Below are 19,840 nucleotides of genomic sequence, written 5' to 3' on the forward strand. Positions count from 1 at the left end.
TTTATGCAGAGCTTTGTAAACGTCTTTGTTCTCAGCTCATACCCTTTCCAGCACTGTGTGCTCATCCAACACTGCCCCCTTCCTCGCACCCAGGCCTCAGACTGGCCAGGACTCCCTGTGACCCGCTGGCATTGGCTCTCATGGGAGATGGGTCCATCCTGGCCCCTGTGTCCGGTGTTCAGATCTCTCCCCTCACGTGTGGGATTTGGGCCACTGGCCAGTGGACATGCTGCCTTTTAAGCTGGATGTCGTAAGAGAAGACCCGACCTCCCCAGTAGCTGTGTGGGGTGTTTTCTCTGCAGCAGGGCACTAGCAAAGCACCTGGCTGTGCTGAGGATGCAGGAGGAGCAGCGAGAGGAACCGGGGGGCCATCGTGGCATGGGTTGCCTCCTTGTCCCCTCTAGGTGTCATGTTGGGAAAAGTCTTTCCACAAAGTGCTGTCCATTTAATCGCTATTTTAGGTGCTCGTGGTTGGATGCTGCTTTCTGCCTTGGATATTTTGAGTTGGACGGGAATTATTAAACACAGCAACAACTTAGCACATGGAGGTGGATTCTGACTCGAACACTTCACTCAGTGTCGCAGGAAATGCTTTCAGCCATAATTACACTGCATGCTTCAGAAGCTGATCTTCACGCCTGGACAGGTTGTCCTTTCTCCACGTGTTCGCTGTGTTTTGATGATGGGATTAGCATGCTCTAACGGTCTGCGCTGAGAAGACCCCATCACACAATGGGGAGGCTATTCTGTTCTTGTTCCTCGTCTTAACATTGTTCAGTGTAGAGTCTGATGGAATCTGCAGGGGTGCTGTTTATAGATGTGTTGAAGTGTCACCGTGCCACTGATTTCAGGTTAAAATAGAATGTGGACATCTTTTTACGATAGTTTTTAATTACTCGGCTAGTTTGTGTTGCTGTGTCTTGCCGTGCCGTCCACAGTCTGACGTCTTTGTGGTCCCCGTGTTTCCCTCCTGCTCGTGTTACCCCATCCTGTGGGTCAGCTGTGAGGAAACCACTCTCCGTCCTTGTCTGGAGTGGCCTCGAGCTGGGTGTGCTGGTCTCCTTGTGGGCTAAAGTGTTCTTTGGTTACTGTTTTTTGACCAAATTTAGCAGACTTGTGTATGGTGCAAACACTTTTAAAAATGTCTTTTGCTTTTATGAAAAAAGCACCTGTGTTACTTTAAGATGAACCTTTCCTGTGTCTCCATCCTTCCCCAAAGATTGCTCAGTGTTAGAAACTGGGCGGTGTGTGTGCTTCATGGCCTCATTCCATCAAGCACTGTAACCTCTGATTGCAAAAGTGACTATGCTGAAGGCAAAAAACTTTGCAAATGTTGAAAAGAATGAACAAAAAACGATGTATTGTTTTCTTGTCGTTCTGAAATGACTACTCTTAATATTTTGATGTAGTTCTTTCAATTCTTTTTAAGTAAAGTTGCTTCTAACACAAGCACTTTAATTGTATTGATCAAATTATGTTCAGGAAATAAGGAGAAAGTAAAAAGAATATCCAGTTTGGGGCAAAAAGGAAGACGACATAGAAAGGCTGTAAAACTCCCTGCAACTTGAAAAGCTGGGTTGCGGTGGTTGTCGTTTTGTTTTTAGCACGAGAGACCATGTGATTCTTCTGGGCACTGAAGGGCAATAGGATAATATCCTATGTGTGTTCTGGTGGCCGTATGGTGGCCAGTCCCATGTCCTCTTTCGAAGCAGAGAAAGCATGAGGTTTGAGGTAGTGGTTTGGTAACTTTTGGAAAGTCTGTTTGTAGGACTGCATTGCGGAGATTAGGTCAGTCTGAATTAGAATTGAATGATCCGTTCAGGCCACAGGAGCTTTCTACACTGGGTGTACGCCTGTTCTGGATGTGGTGTAGAAGGAACAGGACTGGGAGGGTTTTTTGCTTCACCAGTCACCGCCCACAGGCAGGGGCTGGGGAGCCCAGGGTGCTGCAGAGATGGGCTTCCAGGCTCCCGCCCTGGCCCTGAGGAGGTTGCCGGCTGAATTTAGACGATGCCGTTATTGAGACACAGATGGTATATTTTATACCCACACATGCAGACACATACATAGATGTGTGCACATACATATGTGTACATATCCGTGTGTGTATAACATACGTGTACATACCTGTGTGTGCATAGGTGACAGAACCGCCTGGCTTTTGTGCTGTTTCCTTAATCTTTTCATTCGCCTCAGTTGAAACAAGACGTGTTCCTTGTTGGAGGTGAATGGTTTCTTTCTTCCAGACCAGTCATAGAAATGCCTGCAGTTGGCCGGGCGCAGTGGCTCAAGCCTGTAATCCCAGCACTTTGGGAGGCCGAGACGGGCGGATCACGAGGTCAGGAGATCGAGACCATCCTGGCTAACACGGTGAAATTCCGTCTCTACTAAAAAATACAAAAAACTAGCCGGGCGAGGTGGTGGCGCCTGTGGTCCCAGCTACTCGGGAGGCTGAGGCAGGAGAATGGCGGGAACCCGGGAGGCGGAGCTTGCAGTGAGCTGAGATCCGGCCACAGCACTCCAGCCTGGGCGACAGAGCGAGACTGAGTCTCAAAAAAAAAAAGAAAAAAAAAAGAGAAACCTGCAGTTATCACTGTTTGTTGTCTCTCGGGGAGGAAGTGTCTGTTCCAAGGCTGCTGGTTGGCCTGTCGTCACCCTGGGGGTCTTGGTGTGGGTCACGGGAGCTGTGGCTGCTCACGCGTGGAGCTCTGTCTCTCGCTGCGGCGCTGGTAGACAGCTGGTTACCAACAAAGTGTGTGTCCCAGTGGCCTTTGAGAAGAACCCTCTGCATCGTTTTTATACAAGGTCCTTTTTCTTTTCAATGTCAACATCGTGTCTTCCAGCCAAGCCATATGTTCTTGCAGAAACAGGAAGTGTGGCCCAAGTGAGAACTGAGGGAATTGATCTGTAACTGCTATCAGTTTTTATACAGTTGAGCCATTGTAATTTATGCATAAACATGTTAAATCTGTAGCAGTGAGTCACGGTGCCAGACCCTCACAAATGCCGAGTGTGTACGTGGGACCTCTCTCCTGTCGGGTCCACGTCACAAGAAGAAAAGTCGCTCAAACGCAGCACGGAGTGGACATGAATCTCCGAAACGTCCGTGCATCAGAGCGACTGCTTTCCCATTTGCCGGTCTCCCCATTTGAGGTTGTGAGATTCCCGTTCCGAGGCTCCCTCAATTTCCCAGCACCCATTTCACTCCTCCCTGGAGATAACTCACACTGATACCTTGTTCTCCGATTTTTCACAGGAATTGTCCGGCTCACTCACTCCTTAGCCTGGGGTAACCCACATACCACTTTTCTCTGTAAAATACTCACCTTTCAGGACTCTTGATAAATTATTTAAGAGTAGGAAGGTACCATGACTTTGGCCACAAGCAGTATTATGTATAATGTGCAAGTGAGTGCCTTGAGAGCCATGGTTGCTAAAAACAAATTTTCTCAGAAGAGAAAAACGTAAGCAGTTCTTCACCCTGACCACGGTGTGATCCTGAGTATTGACGGGGTGAGTGGGTGCTGCCGCCTCACTGTGTGTGTGATCCTGAGTATTGTCAGGGTGAGTGGATCCTGCTGCCCCACTGTGTGTGATCCTGAGTATCGACGGGGTGAGTGGGTCCTGCTGCCCCACTGTGTGATCCTGAGTATTGTCAGGGTGAGTGGATCCTGCTGCCCCACTGTGTGTGATCCTGAGTATCGACGGGGTGAGTGGGTCCTGCCGCCTCACTGTGTGTGATCCTGAGTATCGACGGGGTGAGTGGATCCTGCTGCCCCACTGTGTGTGATCCTGAGTATCGACGGGGTGAGTGGATCCTGCTGCCCCACTGTGTGTGATCCTGAGTATCGACGGGGTGAGTGGATCCTGCTGCCCCACTGTGCAGGATCCTGAGCACGACGGGTGAGGGGTCCTAAGCAAATCACTGTGTGTGTGACAAGCCCCTTTGCTCTCTGGCCCAGAAATGCGCCGCCCACAAAGTGTCATTGGTGCTGGCTCCTGTTAGTTTGCATGCAGGCAAAACTTGGCGCCTACCTTTGTTGACATATTAGATGCTGGGAAGCTTTTAAATAAATTCCTCTACTAAATCAAACCTAGAAATATGTAAAAGGGATAAGAATACCAAGGAATACTCTAGAGTTTGTTCGATCTGTAGTTTTATACATTGTCATCATTGAAAATCACTGTAATTCACTGAAGCATTACCGTAAAAAAAAATAAAGCAGAAAACCCATTTATTTTATCCTCTGTGACACTGGAAAACATCTGGGTTGAAATTTAATAGTGCTTATACCTAATTTCCTACCACATCAGGAAATAGAAGGAACTTCTCCACTTGATAAAGGCCACTCCTGAAAAGTGAGCTGACTCCCTCCTCGTGGTGGCAGCCGGGGAGCTCTGGCCCATAGTTAGTGTCAGAGCATGGCCATTCATGGGTTCAGGTCTCATGCATGACTGGGCCCCTCAGTCCGTGAAGTGAGTCAGGAGAACTAAAAGGCATGTAAAGACTTTTGAAGCAGGGAGATGCTTGGATGTACAGAAGACACAGGGCCTGGCCCAGGAAATGATTTTAGGAAATGTACAAAAGTAACCAGAAATGTGAATTTTGGCAAGCATGCAAGATGGATCTTTCCAAGAATAGATGTATACAGATGCCCAGGGTCTCGTGAAAGGTGCCTTCACCAGGAGCCAAGTGAGTACAACTTTAAACTCCACGCAGGTTCCCTCTACAAGAGGGAGAGGAGGACAGAAAGCAGGTGCTGGTGAAGAGCATGACAGGCTGGATGTCAGACTGATGGAGGACTTAAACGGCACAGCCAAGCGGTAAACAGTGTGGCAGTTTTTTTTAACGTGCACTTACCATATGGCCCAGCAGGTATGCTGTAGACGCCTCACTACAAAAGATGAAAAAATGTGTGTCCTTAGAAGAATGCACATTATCTCCAGAGTAAAATTGTCATAGCCAAGAACTGGGAACAACATAAATCCATCTGGAGAAACATGAGCAAATTCCTGATATATCTACATTGTCCTAGTTCCCATCAACAAAAACGTGACAAAATACTGAAACCAAAACACAACAGGGATGAGTTCCAGGAGCCTTGAATTGAGTAGAGGAACACTACACGCTCGCGGGAGTCCATGCGGACGATGGACAATCTTATGCGAACTTCAGCGATGGAAGCTGCGCTTCTAAATACCTCCAGAATGAACAGTGGCCGTCTCTGAGGGCCGGACACTGGGAGGGACGTGGTGGAACTTTGAGGCAAAAGGTTTGAGAGGGTGAATAGGATTTCCGCTTATCAAAATGCACCAAGTAAAAATTTTTAAGGGTCTTGAAGATTTCGCTGTGTATACTTTGTAATTTCTCCCTTCCTCAAAAAAAAAAATGAAAAAATAATTACAAAATGAATACTGAACTCTAATGGATAGTTTTCTACAGTGGTATTAGTAACCTTCAGCATTTCTTGTATCTCCAGGCTTAAGCAAATAAGCCACAAAGCAGGGAATATATTGAGTGTTACAGGAGCTGGTGGGTTTCTGGTAAGAGAGGTAGAAATAAGAAAAGGCCAAAGCCTGGAATGGATCATGGGATTGGGTTGTGGCAGGAGTAAACGGCATGAGCTGGTGTCTCCCGGCCAGATGCAGACAGGACAGCGCCTGCGATGTGGCGGGTACGCGCACATGCGCGGTTGTGTAGTTCTGGTTTGCCGGGCAATGCCCAGCAGCACCGGTGCCCAGTCTTAGCTTCCCAACACCGCTTCACTAGAAGGAGCCCTCAGTCCAAGGCTGGGAATCCGTGTCACATCTGGAACCAGTTAAGCAACAAACAAACCGCGAGTAACTACTTAATTATAGCCCACCAAGCCAGACCTATGAGTACATATGGACATAGGTAAATGAATGCTGAAAAAGATAGAATAATTATTTTCTTGAGTGAATATGGAAGATCTTAATAATTTAGAAGGAATGACAGGAAACTGTGGATGCAAACTAGTAGTGTACCGAATTGATGGAAAAAAAACAGAATACGTATATAGTGTCAGGGTGTCTCCTCCCAAATCTTAATTTCAACGCGGAGAAGTAGCATCTTTGCTTTGAGGCACGTAAGCACCCACCTTCACTGAGTTGCCGATGTTAACATTAGTCACAGGACAATTCTCATGTGTCCTGCTAAATGCATACTCTTGAGTCTTGTCTGGAAGATACCAAAATGGGAAGGATGTTTCGTAAAATAACTGACCTGTATTCTTTAACATTTCCAGCTCTGAGGAAACACAAACCTGGAGAAACTTGGATGCTGGACGGGTAAAAATCATATGATAAATCAATTCATGATCCTGGATTGACCTTCAAATAGGAGGACAAAGCAAAAAATTATGGAGACAGTTGATACCATTGAAAGTGAATCCTTTGTATATGATAGTTAAATCTCCATCTTGAGTGGAAAAATGAATGTGGAGAGCACATATCCCCAGGTTGAGGAAATACATTGAAAAACATTTTAGGGCATGGAAGGTATAGTATCTGAAATTTATTTCATTTGACTTAGAAAAATTCATGGGGGAGGGGGGGAAGGCAGTGATGCAAGATAGGAGAAGCTGGGCCCAAGTTGAGCCTGCTGGTAAGTTATGTGGGAATTTCGCTACTTGGTCTTGGTAGATTTTCTGTGTATTTGGAAATTACATCCAAAAATTTTAAACGGAGAATATGCAAAACAAAAAGCTGATTTGTGGAAGTGGAGTGGACTGTCACCCCATTGATCCCTTCAGTTTTAATATGAGCCAAGCTTCAGTCACCCAGTGGTTTTGACCTGGGAATTAGAAATAGTGGCCAGATGACCAGGCTCTTTAGTTAGAGCGTGCACAAGCTGACTCAAGACCAAGCAGTGCAATGAGCTGCTTGTGGGCGGATGCAGGTCCGGGTCCTGTCTCAGGTGGCAGCGCCGGGGTTTGCCGAAAGCCACTGGGCCCCATTCCCTTTCCAGGATCATTCTCGAGCTTCAGAGAAAATCTCGCCCGCCCTGACTTCTCTCCCACCCGCTCTCACTCACACTGGGCCATTTTGGTGGTGGTGGTTTTAATTCTAAGCACACCGCTCTCACTCACAGCAGGGCCTTGAGTGGGTTTTGCCCTGTGTCTCAAGATTCCTGCCTTGACAGCCGGTATGGCTCCATTCCTGTTGTTCTGATTTTGTGCAGTTAAGAGGGCTCTTCCCTGGCTTCACAGTTTGGAGTTGCTGCTGCCTGTCTCCTCGGGGCTTTTAATTTTCATCTGGCTCTGTCACCTGTCTCATCCTTTATCAAGTGGCCTGCATGAGATGACTGTCTGCCTTTATCACCACTTCAAGTGGCCCCCAGCCCATAGGGACTTACAGAAGAAAGTATCTCGGGTGGAATGTGTGGAATTAATGTAATGGGTTAATAGCCAGCCAAAATGTTAATGGTTGTGTTAACCAGTTCCATGCTGCTGATAAAGACATACCCTAGACTGAGAAGGAAAAGATTTAGCTGGCCTTGCAGTTCCAGCATGGCTGGGAGGCCTTGGTGAATCATGGCGGAGGCGAAAAGGCACTTCTTACATGTCAGCAGCAAGAGAAAACGAGGTAGAAGCAAAAAGCAGAAACCCCCTGATAAACCATCAGATCTCAAGTGAGACTTACTCACTCATCAATGCAGAATAGCACAGGAAAAGTCGGGCCCCAGTGATTCCACCACTCTCCTAAGTCCCTCCCACAAATACATGGGACTCTGGGACGTAAAATTCAAGCCGATATCATTTGGGTGGGGACACAGCCAAACCATGTCAGATTAGCCAACACAGTCCTGGCCCATGGCTGCCAGTTCATTGAGCTACACTGTGACTGCATAGTGCGAGGGCTGCAGGCCACGCCCTCAGCAGTACAGTGAAAGGATTTGGAGGCTCAAACGCAGATCACGAAGAATCTCCAAAGATCAAGGTCCATTCACCCTAAAAAGAAAAATCTCAGCACAGTTTACAGTCAGTGTTTGCTTGTGGATATGGATTCTGCAGTAATAAAATGAATAATTAAAAGTTCGTGAATACGTTAATGTCTTTACTCGGAATTGTAAACACTGATTTTCCTCGCCACCCAATCTGCTGGGTGAGTTTCAGGACACAGGACAAACGTGCTGCGGGACAGAGAGGAGGGTGCATCTGGCTCTGGACTCCCCAGCTGAGCACTGAGTGACTGAGCCTTCCGCTTCAGACGCCCACACGGAAGCTGGGGTCCAGGGCGGCCCACAAACACAAAGAGCGAAGCGATGGCGTGCCTAGTGCCTCTCTCTAAATCTAGGTAAGGTCCCTTGGTCAACGCAGACTCCCATGGACGCCTACACCCTCCAGGTAAGGGGACACGCCTCCCCGACACTGCCTCCTGAACACGCCTTGCGCCCTAGAACTGACCACTAGCCCCAGTCGGTTCTTGCCTTCAAAATCAAGTGGTGGTGCAGAAATGCAGATTTCCGTGAACTAGAATCTAAAAACAGTGTATGAGTTAAACATGGAAGGAAAAGTAACATGTATCTGTATAAATATACATTTTTAACTTTACATCAAGACTCATACATATGATGTATATACAAAATCTCACAATTTTATTCATTTAATTCTTTTGTAGGAAAAGGGAAGAGCTTGTAGTCCTCTGGGTTGGAATTGACTTTTCTTATTAGGGCTGGTGTGCAAGGTCTGTTCTCAAATCTTCAGACAAGTGTGCCAGTATTGTTGGATTGTTTTAGAATCCAGCCAATTGGATAGCCGAAAGCAGCCACCCTAACTAGGTCATAAACTCTTGGCTCATGAGGTGCCAGATAGCATTTTAGTTCCTGCAGGCTATAAGGTCTCACAACCACTCAACTCTGCCTCAGCCATAGTGATACATGTGATGGCTGTGTAACTCAATAAAACTTTATTTACAAGAACAGCAGACCAGGATTTGGTGCACAGATCTGCCAACTTCGGATCTAAAATTCATCACAGGCTATTAGCCGGGTTTATATTTCTGTTATATAATACTGGTTTTGATTTAATTGAATTTGCTAACTACCCAAATTCTCTATTCTCTGCCTAATAATTATAAACTATATTTCATGATCTTCTACAATTCAAGGAAAGCCAGAAAAGTTTAGTTTATTCGATACTTGTTAGAGATAATGATTGAACTCTACGCTTTTGTTTGGTGTTTAGTTGCTGTGCATTTTGATTCCAACATTATTCATGTCGCTAAGGTGCCTTTGTCTCTCAAAGGACCTAAAATCACCTACATCCCACGTTGAAGCTACATATCACTTTTAAATGACAATTGCTCTTTTCCTCCTGTACTACAAGAGAAACTTCATGTACAATATGAATAGCTGTTCACAACATTTTGGGAGTATTTTACTTTTGAAGTTTAGCTTTAGTCTTGGCAAGCAGTGAGACAGAAGGACGCGGCTTCAGATCAGAGCCGAGGGGTCAAGCGAGCGCCTACATTATTCCCAAGCAGCTCCTAAGTTTCACTTTTATGTACCTTTTACAAATGAAGGTACTGAAATTTATAGGATAGAACTTAAAGAGGCATCATTTTGGCTCGTTGCTTTTATTTTAAGATGCGGTCTTGGCTCTATTTTCACCAGGCTGGAATTCATCATGATCACAGCCTTTGGCTCACTGCAGCTGCACTACCCTTCAGCCTCAAGCAGCTGGGACCACAGGTGCCTCTCACCACACCCAGCTAAGTTTTAAGTGTTTGTAGAGACAGGGTGTTCCATGTTGTTTTGTTTTCCATTTTATACATAATCTGCCTTCATCTTAAAGAACGAAAGTGCCAGCCAGGCAAGGGAGTGAACTGCCAGCAAGGTTGTTGGGCAAGGGGAGCCCTTTCTGCCTCCATGTGCCCCTTTGGCCTCCCCTTTATTTTAATATTAAGCCACAGCACATATAACCTCAAGGCTCGGCACGTAGCTCATGCCTATAACTCCAGCACTTTGGGAGTCCAGGGTGCATGGCTTGAGCCCAAGGGTTCAAGGCCAGCCTGGAAAATATGGCAAATGTACAGAATGCCTTTGGAGTACATTTTGTCTCCCACCAAAAAGTAATAAGTGTACCCCTGGCTGGGCCTGGTGGTGTACACCTGCAGTCCCAGTGGTGCCACTGAGGCTGAGGAGGAATCACTGGCTCCAGGAGGCAGAGGTTTCAGCTGACATGCCTCACTGCACTCCAGCCTGGGCAAATAAGTGAGCAAGACCCCCATCCTACCCATAGGGAAAAAATAATGATAACAAATAGAGACTCTTTAAAACATTTAGGGCTGAGGCATGGTGGCTCATGCCTCTAACTCCGGAGCACTTTGGGAAGCCAAGGCTGCTTTGGAGTCCCATGCTCGACTGCCCTGGGCAACTTCCAAAGTCCCCAACCCCTACAGAAAAATACAGAAACCAGCCAGGCATGCAGGGTGTGGTAAGCCTGTGTGTCCCCAGCTGGCTCAGGAGGCCAGTGGGAGGACTACTTGGGCCCAGGGAGGCTGAGGCTGCAGTTGAGCCATGATCGTGCCACTGCACCTGGCCTGGGCAATAGAGCAGCACCTATCCCTGCAAATAAGGCTTAATCCCTGTTTGTTTAGTTTTGGTGTTATACCTGCCAAAACTTATAATTTGGTAAAAATTGTATGTAAGTTCTTTCAAAAGTAACTAACAAATATGTAATTTCAAAAGGATAACCTAATTGGAAAGATTTTAAACCATACTTTGGCACTAACCAGTATTTAAGGCAACAGGCATTTTGACCACTTTGTAAGAGAAATGATGACTTGAATGAAGAAGAAAAGCGGGTTATTTGCTTATTTCCATTGAATCCAACTGAGGAATGTTACTACCGCGTGTGATGAATAACCCTACCGTACAGACGCCGTCTGCAAAATAGAAAAGAAAAATTTATTTGGAAGTTCGTTATTTTTTGTGAAGCATTTGGATTTGATCTAGCATTTCGAGACAAACCATAGCAATCCTCAAATTTCATCAGGAGTCCTCTGATACCACATGGGGCAGCTCTTGTACAACCATAAATGTCAATATCATAAAAATTTTACTCCCAGCCTATTTTGTGCTTAGTGGTAGTTTCATGGTTTACCATCAGACTTATTTTAAACAAAGTCTTAGCTGTGATTTTCTTTACCTATTTTTTTGGTTGTTGGTAACAGTGGTTAGATTCATTGTTTCATTGCCCTTCAGAGAATGTTCTGAAGTTTTTATTCTTACAAGGACTGGCTACATCTGGATCCTCGAAGCTTCTGGAGAAACTCATTAGGATTGTTGTCGACCGCATTTGGCCCACGGGTGAAGCCTTTGGGTTTTCAAATGTAAAGATATAGCGAACAAATTTCTGGCCAAAACTTCTTCTAGCCATGATGAGAGAATAGGGACCTAAATCACGATCTGCCGTGAAAATGTCCGCAAACTGCATAAAATGGTCAGAGATGGCTGTTTTAGTCCAGAAGGGCAGCCAAATGTCAAACCTGAGGGCCGGAGAATGTTCAGACGACCACAGCACACTTCCCGCAGACCGTGGGCACCGCAGGATGTTCTCCCAGGGCGGAGCATATCACCCTACCACGTCCAGGAGGAGATTGCCAGAGCCCGGATACCGGGTGGACCAGCATCACCCTGCCCCAGAGACGGGCATTCTCAGGTGTGGGAGGAGCATGGCCACCCTACCGCTGGCCCAGGAGGCAGGAGCTTGGAGAGGGCTCAGGTGGGCCGAGCATATCATCCTGACTAATGCCCAGAAGGCTAATTTTTACAGAGCCCAGGTGTGAGCGAGCACACCCTGCCACGGCCCAGGAGGTGGAGGACGTGGAGAGAGCCTGTGGCATGGGCTGGGAGCATACTCACTCCTGCCAATGGGCCCTCGGGGAGAGAGAGGGAGAGATTGAGAGATCCAGGTGGAGCATGGCCACCCTACCACGCCCAGGAAGAGATCGGAGGGAGGCAGGATTGAGCCTCCACAGATCCACACCTTAGCAGCTAATCAATCCAAGCCTACCCATGGTCACAATGACTCCAGCAGTGCTTGTGCTACCTACAAAACAAGAGCTGGAAAGCTTCAGAGGAAGGTTAGGATCCTGAGCTGCTCACATGTTACCTACAACAATGTGTAATATCTAGCAAATAATCACTGCATACACAGAAACAGGAGGTAGAATCTGTGATCAAGAAAGGCAGTGAAAGTGCACACACATGCAGATGGTCTCTGTCACCACTACATGCGCAGCTGGAGCACGCTGTATGCTACTCGACAAGGGGTTTGCTGCATGGAAAGATACAGTTAATATATAAAAAAAATAGAAAATTTGGAGATGGAGTCTCTGCTGTGTCCCCAGGCTGGAGTGCAGTGGTGCTGGACCCTTGGCTCACTGCAGTGCCCGGCCCCTGGGTTCTCACTTCATTCCTCCTGCCTCAGCCTCCCAAGTAGCTGGGACTACAGGTGCTCCAGCCACCTCACTTCACACTTTTGTATTTTTAGTAGAAATGGGGTTTCACCATGTTAGCCAGGATGGTCTTGATCTCCTGACCTCGTGATCCACCCGCCTCGGCCTCCCAAAGTGCTGGGATTACAGATGTGAGCCACCACACCCGGCTTATTTGTGTTTCTTATTGAAAGTATAGTATGAGCATTTTGAGTTAAAAATATACTAGTAAAATTAATTGTACCTGTTATTTATATGAGGCTACAAGGAAGGTTTCAAGTTCTAACAGGACTCTCATAATTCTGTTGGAAAGTGCCCGTCTAGATGTCTGATACAGCAGAAGACGGAGTTTTTAAATCTACAATTATAAATATTTAGGGAATCAAAGTACAACGTGTCAAAGAATGAAAATATTTTAATTCTTGAGCCAGAGGAAGGGAAGACACTTTTTACTATAATGGAGTTGGGAAACTTCAGGTTCCGTACACAATAATCTTGAGAATTGTCACTCCCTCCTCACAGGTAAAAAGCTGAGCAAACTGAAAAATCAGCAGCTCTTCTTAAACCTGCAAGAAACCTGAGGTCACAGGCAAGCCACTCTCCCCAGATTGGCTGGACAGGTAAAGCAGATGAATCACCATACACTGGAGCACAATGCTCCAAGGAACCCACGCTGGGATTGGAAAACCTGAACTGGAATTGACAAATTGCTGCAGTGAGGTGTGGCCACGTCTGAGAGTTAAAACCTCCAGGAGGCCTGTGCATATGGGTCTCATGCTTTTGTGAGTTGTATCATCAGAAGCTCAACCAGGTTCTCGAAGTACACATCAGAGAAAAATCCCCTCATACTTACTACAGGGGAAAGAGAATAGGAATCATTTTTCAACATGTAGGTGCACTCTTTACTAGGTCTACCTTCCAGAGAAGCTAGTTAACTAGAGACTAACCTGGTGGGATTTTATCAGAGCCTTCTGACCTGCGGGAAAGGGAAATACCCAACTCCAACCTCCAGAACTGAAAAGCAAAAAAGAACAGAGTATCCAAGCACTATGGGACGTCCACAGAGGCATAAAATATGCATAACGGTAATACAAGGGGGAAGAAAGAGGAACAAAAGAAGTATTTGTAACAGTAGTAGCTGAATTTCCTCAGATTAATCTCAGACACCAAACCATAGATCCAGGAAGCTCAAGAAACACCAAGAAGGATAAATGTGAAAACAACAATGACAAAAACAAAACAAAAATAAACTATCTTGGGCATATAATTTTCAAACTATGGTGAATCAAAGATTAAAACACAGCAAAGAAACCAGAGTACTCTCCTTCCCTATGGAGGATCAAAGATAAGAATTATATTCAACTTCCCCTCAACCATGAAAGCAAGAAGTGGAGTGAAATATTTAAACTGTTGAGAGGAAAAAAATTCCATTAACCTAGAAGTCTATACTCTGTGAAATTATCTTTTAAAAGTGAAGGAAAAGTAAAGACCTTCTTAGACAAAAATTGCAAAATTTGTTGCCAGTAGACCTGCCTTGCAAAAAATGTTCAAAGTTCTTTAGAGAAAATAGTAGAGGTCAGTAACTCAGCTGTGCATAAAGAAAGGAAGAGCACAGTCTGTTTACAGGGTCTCACACCTGTCATCCTAACACTCTGGGAGGCCAAGATGGGAGAACTGCTGGAGGCCGTTAGTTGAGACCAGCTTGGGCAATGTAGTGTGACTCTGTCTCATTTAAAAAAAAAAAAAAAAAAAAGCCAAACCTGGTGGCCGACACCTATAGTGCCAGCTACTTTGAGAGGCTGAGATGGGTCACTTCTTGAGCCCAGGATCCCGTTCAAGGCTGCAGTGAGCTATAATGATGCTACTCCACTCCAGCCTGGGCAACAGAGCAAGACCTTGTCTGTTTAAAAAATAGAAAAACAGAAGGCATCAAAGAAGAAACAGTGAAGGTAGAAGAAAAACTTTTATTTTTATTAATAGATCTAACATAACCATTCATAATAGCGACAGTATATTTGATTATATGCTTATGTATATATCATATACACACACTTAAATATAAGTGAAATGAATGACAGCAGTGATACACAAGGGATGGGAGAGAGCAATTAGGAATTAGGATTATTTTGTTATTATAGTGTGCTTGCAATATCAAGAAACCAGTGTAGTGTCGTTTGAAAGTGGACTTGGGTTACTTGTAAATTTATATTGCAAATTCCAAGGCAGCCACTTAAAAAAAAAAAAAGTAACCGATATGCTAAGAAAGGAAAGAAAATAAATCATAGAAAATGCTCAATTAAGACCACAAGAAAAAAAAGTGAAAGACGAAAACAAAGAATAAGGGCAACAAATAGAAAATAGTAACAATATGGTTGATGTTAATTCAACTGTATATCATTACTTTCAATGTCAGTCCAAATGTACCCAACTATATATTGTCTATAAGAAATCCACTTTAGATATAAAGACATATATGGATCAATCAACAGTAAAGGGATGGAAAAAGATAGAAATGTTAACACTAATTTTTTTTTGTGCGCAATGGCCTGATCTCATCTCACTGCAACCTCCACCTCCACCTCCCAGGTTCAAGCGATTCTCCCGCCTCAGCCTCCCGAGTAGCTGGGATTACAGGCATATGTCATCATGCCCAGGTAATTTATTTTTTTCTATTTTTGTACAGATGGGATTTCACCATGTTGGCCAGGCTGGTCTTGAACTCCTGACCTCAGGTGATCATTCTGCCTTGGCCTTCTAAAGTGCTGGGATTACAGGCATGAGCCACCATACCCGGCCAACACTCATTTTGAAAAGTGGAAGTGGTGATATTAATTTCAGACAGAGTAGGCTTTACATCAAGGAAAGTTACCAGAGATGACTATTACATAATAAAGGGGTCAATTCTCCAAGAAGATGTAACAATCCTGAAATGTACTTTTGCTAACAAAGCATCAGAATTCCAAAGCAAAAACTGATAAACTTCAAGGAGAAATAATTAACCCACTATTATAGTTGGAGACGTTAACACCCGTTTATCAGAAATGGACCAATTCAGTAGCCAGAAAATCAGTAGGGACAAAATTGAAATCAGCATCCTCAGTCAACTGTATATAACTGACGTTTATAGACTATTTCCTCCAACAACAGTAGAATACAGAACATTCACCAAAATATACCACGTTTTAGTCCATAAAACACACCTTAACAAATTTAAAAGAATAGGAATCAAACAAGTATGTTCTCAACCACAGTAAAGTAGAAATCAATAATGGACGACTGGAAAATACATTAGGATATTAAACAGTACACTTCTACATAATACATTGTTTAAGGAAGAAATCTGAAGATTTCTTTGAAATTTTGAAGTAAATGAAAATGAAAACTTGTTAAAATTTGTGAGATGCAATGAGAGTAATGTTTATAGGGAAATTTATAGATTTAAATGCATATGTTAAAAAAAGATCTAAAATCAATAAGCTTCCACCTTTGAGAACTAGAAAACATCAAATTAAATTCTAAGCAGGAGACAAATAGCAGAAGTCAATACGTTGAAAACAGAAAATCAGAGGAAATCAATGAAACCAAAAGCTGGTTCTTTGAGAGAAAATCTGTAAGCCTCTAACAAGAAAAAGAAATACAGCTGATAAATTATCAATATCAGAAATGAAATAAGAGACAAAACTACAGATCCCATGGACATTAAAAGGATAATAAATATTATGAACAACTCTATGGCCACAAATTTGATAACGTGGATGAAATGAACCAATTTCTTTAAAGACAGAATCTGCCAAAATTTGAACAGGAAGAAACGATCTGTATAGGCCTATATCTGTTAAATTGAATCAGTGGTTAATAACCTTTCAAAACAGGAAGTGCCAGGCCCAGATGGGTTCACTGTTGAATTCTACCAAATATCTAAGAAGAAATTATACCAATTATCTACAATCTCTTTCAGAACATAGAGGCTGAGGAATACTTCTTAACTCATTCTGTAGCGCCAGCATCATTTTAATACCAAATACCATTTTAATAACAAAATATTACAAGAAAACTACAGAACATCTCTCATGAACATAGATGCAGTAATCTTCAATAAAATATTAGCAAATTAAATCTAACAAAATTGTGCACCAAAACCACATGGAATTTCACATATCCAAAGCTGGTTTAACATTGAAAAGCCAATTAACGTAATTCATCACATTAACAGGCTAAGAAAAAGAAAAAAGCATTTGACAAAATCTAACACTCATAATAAAAGCTCCCAGCACACTAGGAACAGAGGTGACCTTCCTCAACCTGATCAAGAATATGGACCAAAAAAACCTATTGTTAACATCATACCCAATTGTGAGAAACTAGAATCTTTCCCACTAAGATCCAGAAAGGGGATCAGGAAAAACAAGGATGTCTGCTCTTACCACTTCTTTACAACATTGTACTAGAAGTCCTAGCTAATGCAATTATGACAAAAACAAAATATATATTCATTGGAAAGATAAACTTAGTTCATAAATGGCATGTTTGCCTATGTAGAAGATCCAAAAGAATTGAGTTTAATATACAAAAGTTCACTGAATGTCCTGTTTACCAGCAAAGAACAAGTAGAATTTGAAATTAAAAACTGGCTCATGTTCGTAATTCCAGCACTTTGGGAGGCCAAGGCAGGTGGATCACTTGAGGTCAAGAGTTCGAGACTAGCCTGGCCAACATGGCAAAACCCCATCTCTACTAAAAATAACAATAAAAACCATTTCCAGTAGCACTTCCCAAAATGAAATACTTAGGCATAAAATCTAACAAAATATGTTCAAGACTTTATGAGGAAAACTACAAAACTCATTCACAGGAAAACTAAATGGACAGGTAGTTCATGTTCATGGATAGGTACACTGAATATTGTCAAGATGTTTTCCTTACAATGCAATCCCAACCAAAATCCCAACAAGTTTTTTTTTGTTTTTGTTTTTTGTTTTTAATATCATCAAACTGATTCAAAAGTTTATTTGGAGAGACAAAGGCCCAGAACAGCCACTTCAGTATTAGAAGAACAAAGTTGAAGACTGGCAATATCCAACTTCAAGACTTAGTATAAATCGACAGTAATCAAGACTGTGGTATTGGTGAAAGAACAAACAAAAGGATTAGTGGGACAGAATAGAGAGCCCAGTAACAAAATGTAGTCAACTAAACTTTGACAGAGGAACAAAGGCAATATAGTGAAGCAAATACAGTATTTTTAACAAATGGTACTGGAACAACTGGACATCCACATGCAAAGAAAAACATAAACCTAGACACAGACCTTACATCTTTCAAAAAAATTAAAACAGATCACACAACCGCTGTCCTCATTAGTATAGTGGTGAAGTATTCCTGCCTGCCAAAATAGATGACAGATCTAAACGTAAAGTGCAAAACTATAGAATTCATAGAAGATAAGGTAAAATCTAAGTGACTTGGGTTTGGTAATAACTTTTTAGATATGACACCAAAGGTGCAATGTGTGAAATAATTGATAAGCTGGACTCTAATAAAATTAACATTTTCTGCTATGTCAAAGACTCTTAAAGTAATTAAAATACAAGCCACACACAGGGAGAGGATGTTTGCAAAAGACATAAATGATAACTTTTATTTGAAATATACAAGGATTGGGAGGCGGAGATGGGTGGATCACGAGGTCAGGAGATCGAGACCATCCTGGCTAATACGGTGAAACCTCATCTCTACTAAAAATACAAAAAAAAAAAACTAGCCGGGCGAGGTGGCGGGCGCCTGTAGTCTCAGCTACTCGGGAGGCTGAGGCAGGAGAATGGCGTAAACCCTGGGAGGCGGAGCTTGCAGTGAGCTGAGATCCGGCCACTGCACTCCAGCCTGGGCGACAGAGCGAGACTCCGTCTCAAAAAAAAAAAAAATATATATATATATATAAGGAGCTCTTAAAAGTCAACAATAACAACAACCTGATTAAAATATAGGGGCCAGCCAGGTGTGATTGCATGTGTCTGCAGGCTCAGCTACTCAGGAGGCTGAGGCGGGAGCATCACTTGAGTTCAGGAGCTCTGATTGTTGAGTTATGCCTCCCAGGTGTCCACACTAAGTTCAGTGTCAACCCAGTGACCACCTGGGAGGGGTACCAGCTTAAGTTAGAAATGGAGCAGGTCAGAATTCCTATGCTGATCAGTAGTGGGATTGCGCCTGTGAATTCCACTCCCGACTAGGCAACATTGTGAGACGCTGTCTTTAAAAAATGATTAAGTAAAACATGGGTCAAAGACTAACAGATGCCTCATCTAAGAAGATATAGAGATGGCAAATCGACGTATGAAATGATGCTTCACATTATGTGTCATAGAGAAATGCAGATTAAAGCAACAGTAAGATATCACTACACCAGAATCCAGAACACTATCAACACCAAAGCCTGTGAAGATGTGGAGCTGTGGGAATTCGCTCTCATTCATTGTGGGTCTTAATGCAAAATAGAACAGCCTTTAGGAAGACAGATTGGTGGTTTCTTACAAAACTAAATATACTCTTACCATATGATAAAGCAATTACACTCCTTGGCATTTGCGCAAAGGAGTTGAAAACTTATGTCTACACACAAAGCCTGCAAGTAGATATTTAGAGCAGCCTTATTCATAGTTGCCAAAACTTGGAAGCAACCAAAATGCTCCTCAGTAGGTGAATGTATAAGTGAGCTGTGGTACATCCAGACAATGGGATATTATTTGAGGCTGAAAATAAATGAGCTATCCATAAAAAGACACGGAGGACACTTGAAGGGCATATTGCTAAGTGAAAGAAGCAATCTGAAAAGGTTGTTGTATGATTCCAGCTTTACAACATCCTAGAAAAGGCAAGACTATGGAGACTGTAAGATGATCAGTGGTTGCCAGGGGGAGGCAGGGATGAATAGGCAGAGCAGGAGAATTTTTAGTACCATGTGATCTCTGTATGATACTGTAATGGTGGATACATGTTATGCATTTGTCCAGAGCCATCTATTGTACAACACCAAGAATGAACCCTGATGTGAATGATGGAGTTGGAGTGGTAATGATGTTTCACTGTAGAAGTATCAGTTGTGACAAATGTACCAGTCTGGTAGGCAATGTCGATGATAGGAGACGCTGTGCATGTATAGGGTATACATGAGATATCACTATAAAGCTGGAAATATGACACTGAGATGAAATTTCGCTGATGGGCTTAACAGGTTGGAGAAGGAAGATGAAGTCTGTGAGCTCGAAGAGAGATGAAAAGGAATTAACCAAAGTGAAGCCCAGAGAAACCAAAATTAAAGAAAAGCCAACAGAACCTGAAGCTCCTGTGATATGTTAATATACTTGTAATACAAGAAGGAAAA

General features: G+C 43.4%; 1 long non-coding RNA gene across 1 annotated transcript in view; it reads left to right on the plus strand.

The window, feature by feature from the left end:
• LOC116269519 overlaps positions 1 to 8,302 on the plus strand; it is a 35,702-nt gene extending 27,400 nt beyond the window's left edge. The window contains exon 4 of the long non-coding RNA XR_004177134.1: positions 8,230 to 8,302. This is a non-coding gene — a long non-coding RNA (uncharacterized LOC116269519). The remainder of the gene's footprint in view (positions 1 to 8,229) is intronic.
• Positions 8,303 to 19,840: the final 11,538 nt, after the last annotated feature.

The sequence above is a fragment of the Papio anubis genome, chromosome 11, assembly GCF_008728515.1.
Source record: "Papio anubis isolate 15944 chromosome 11, Panubis1.0, whole genome shotgun sequence".
Lineage (NCBI taxonomy): Eukaryota > Metazoa > Chordata > Mammalia > Primates > Cercopithecidae > Papio > Papio anubis.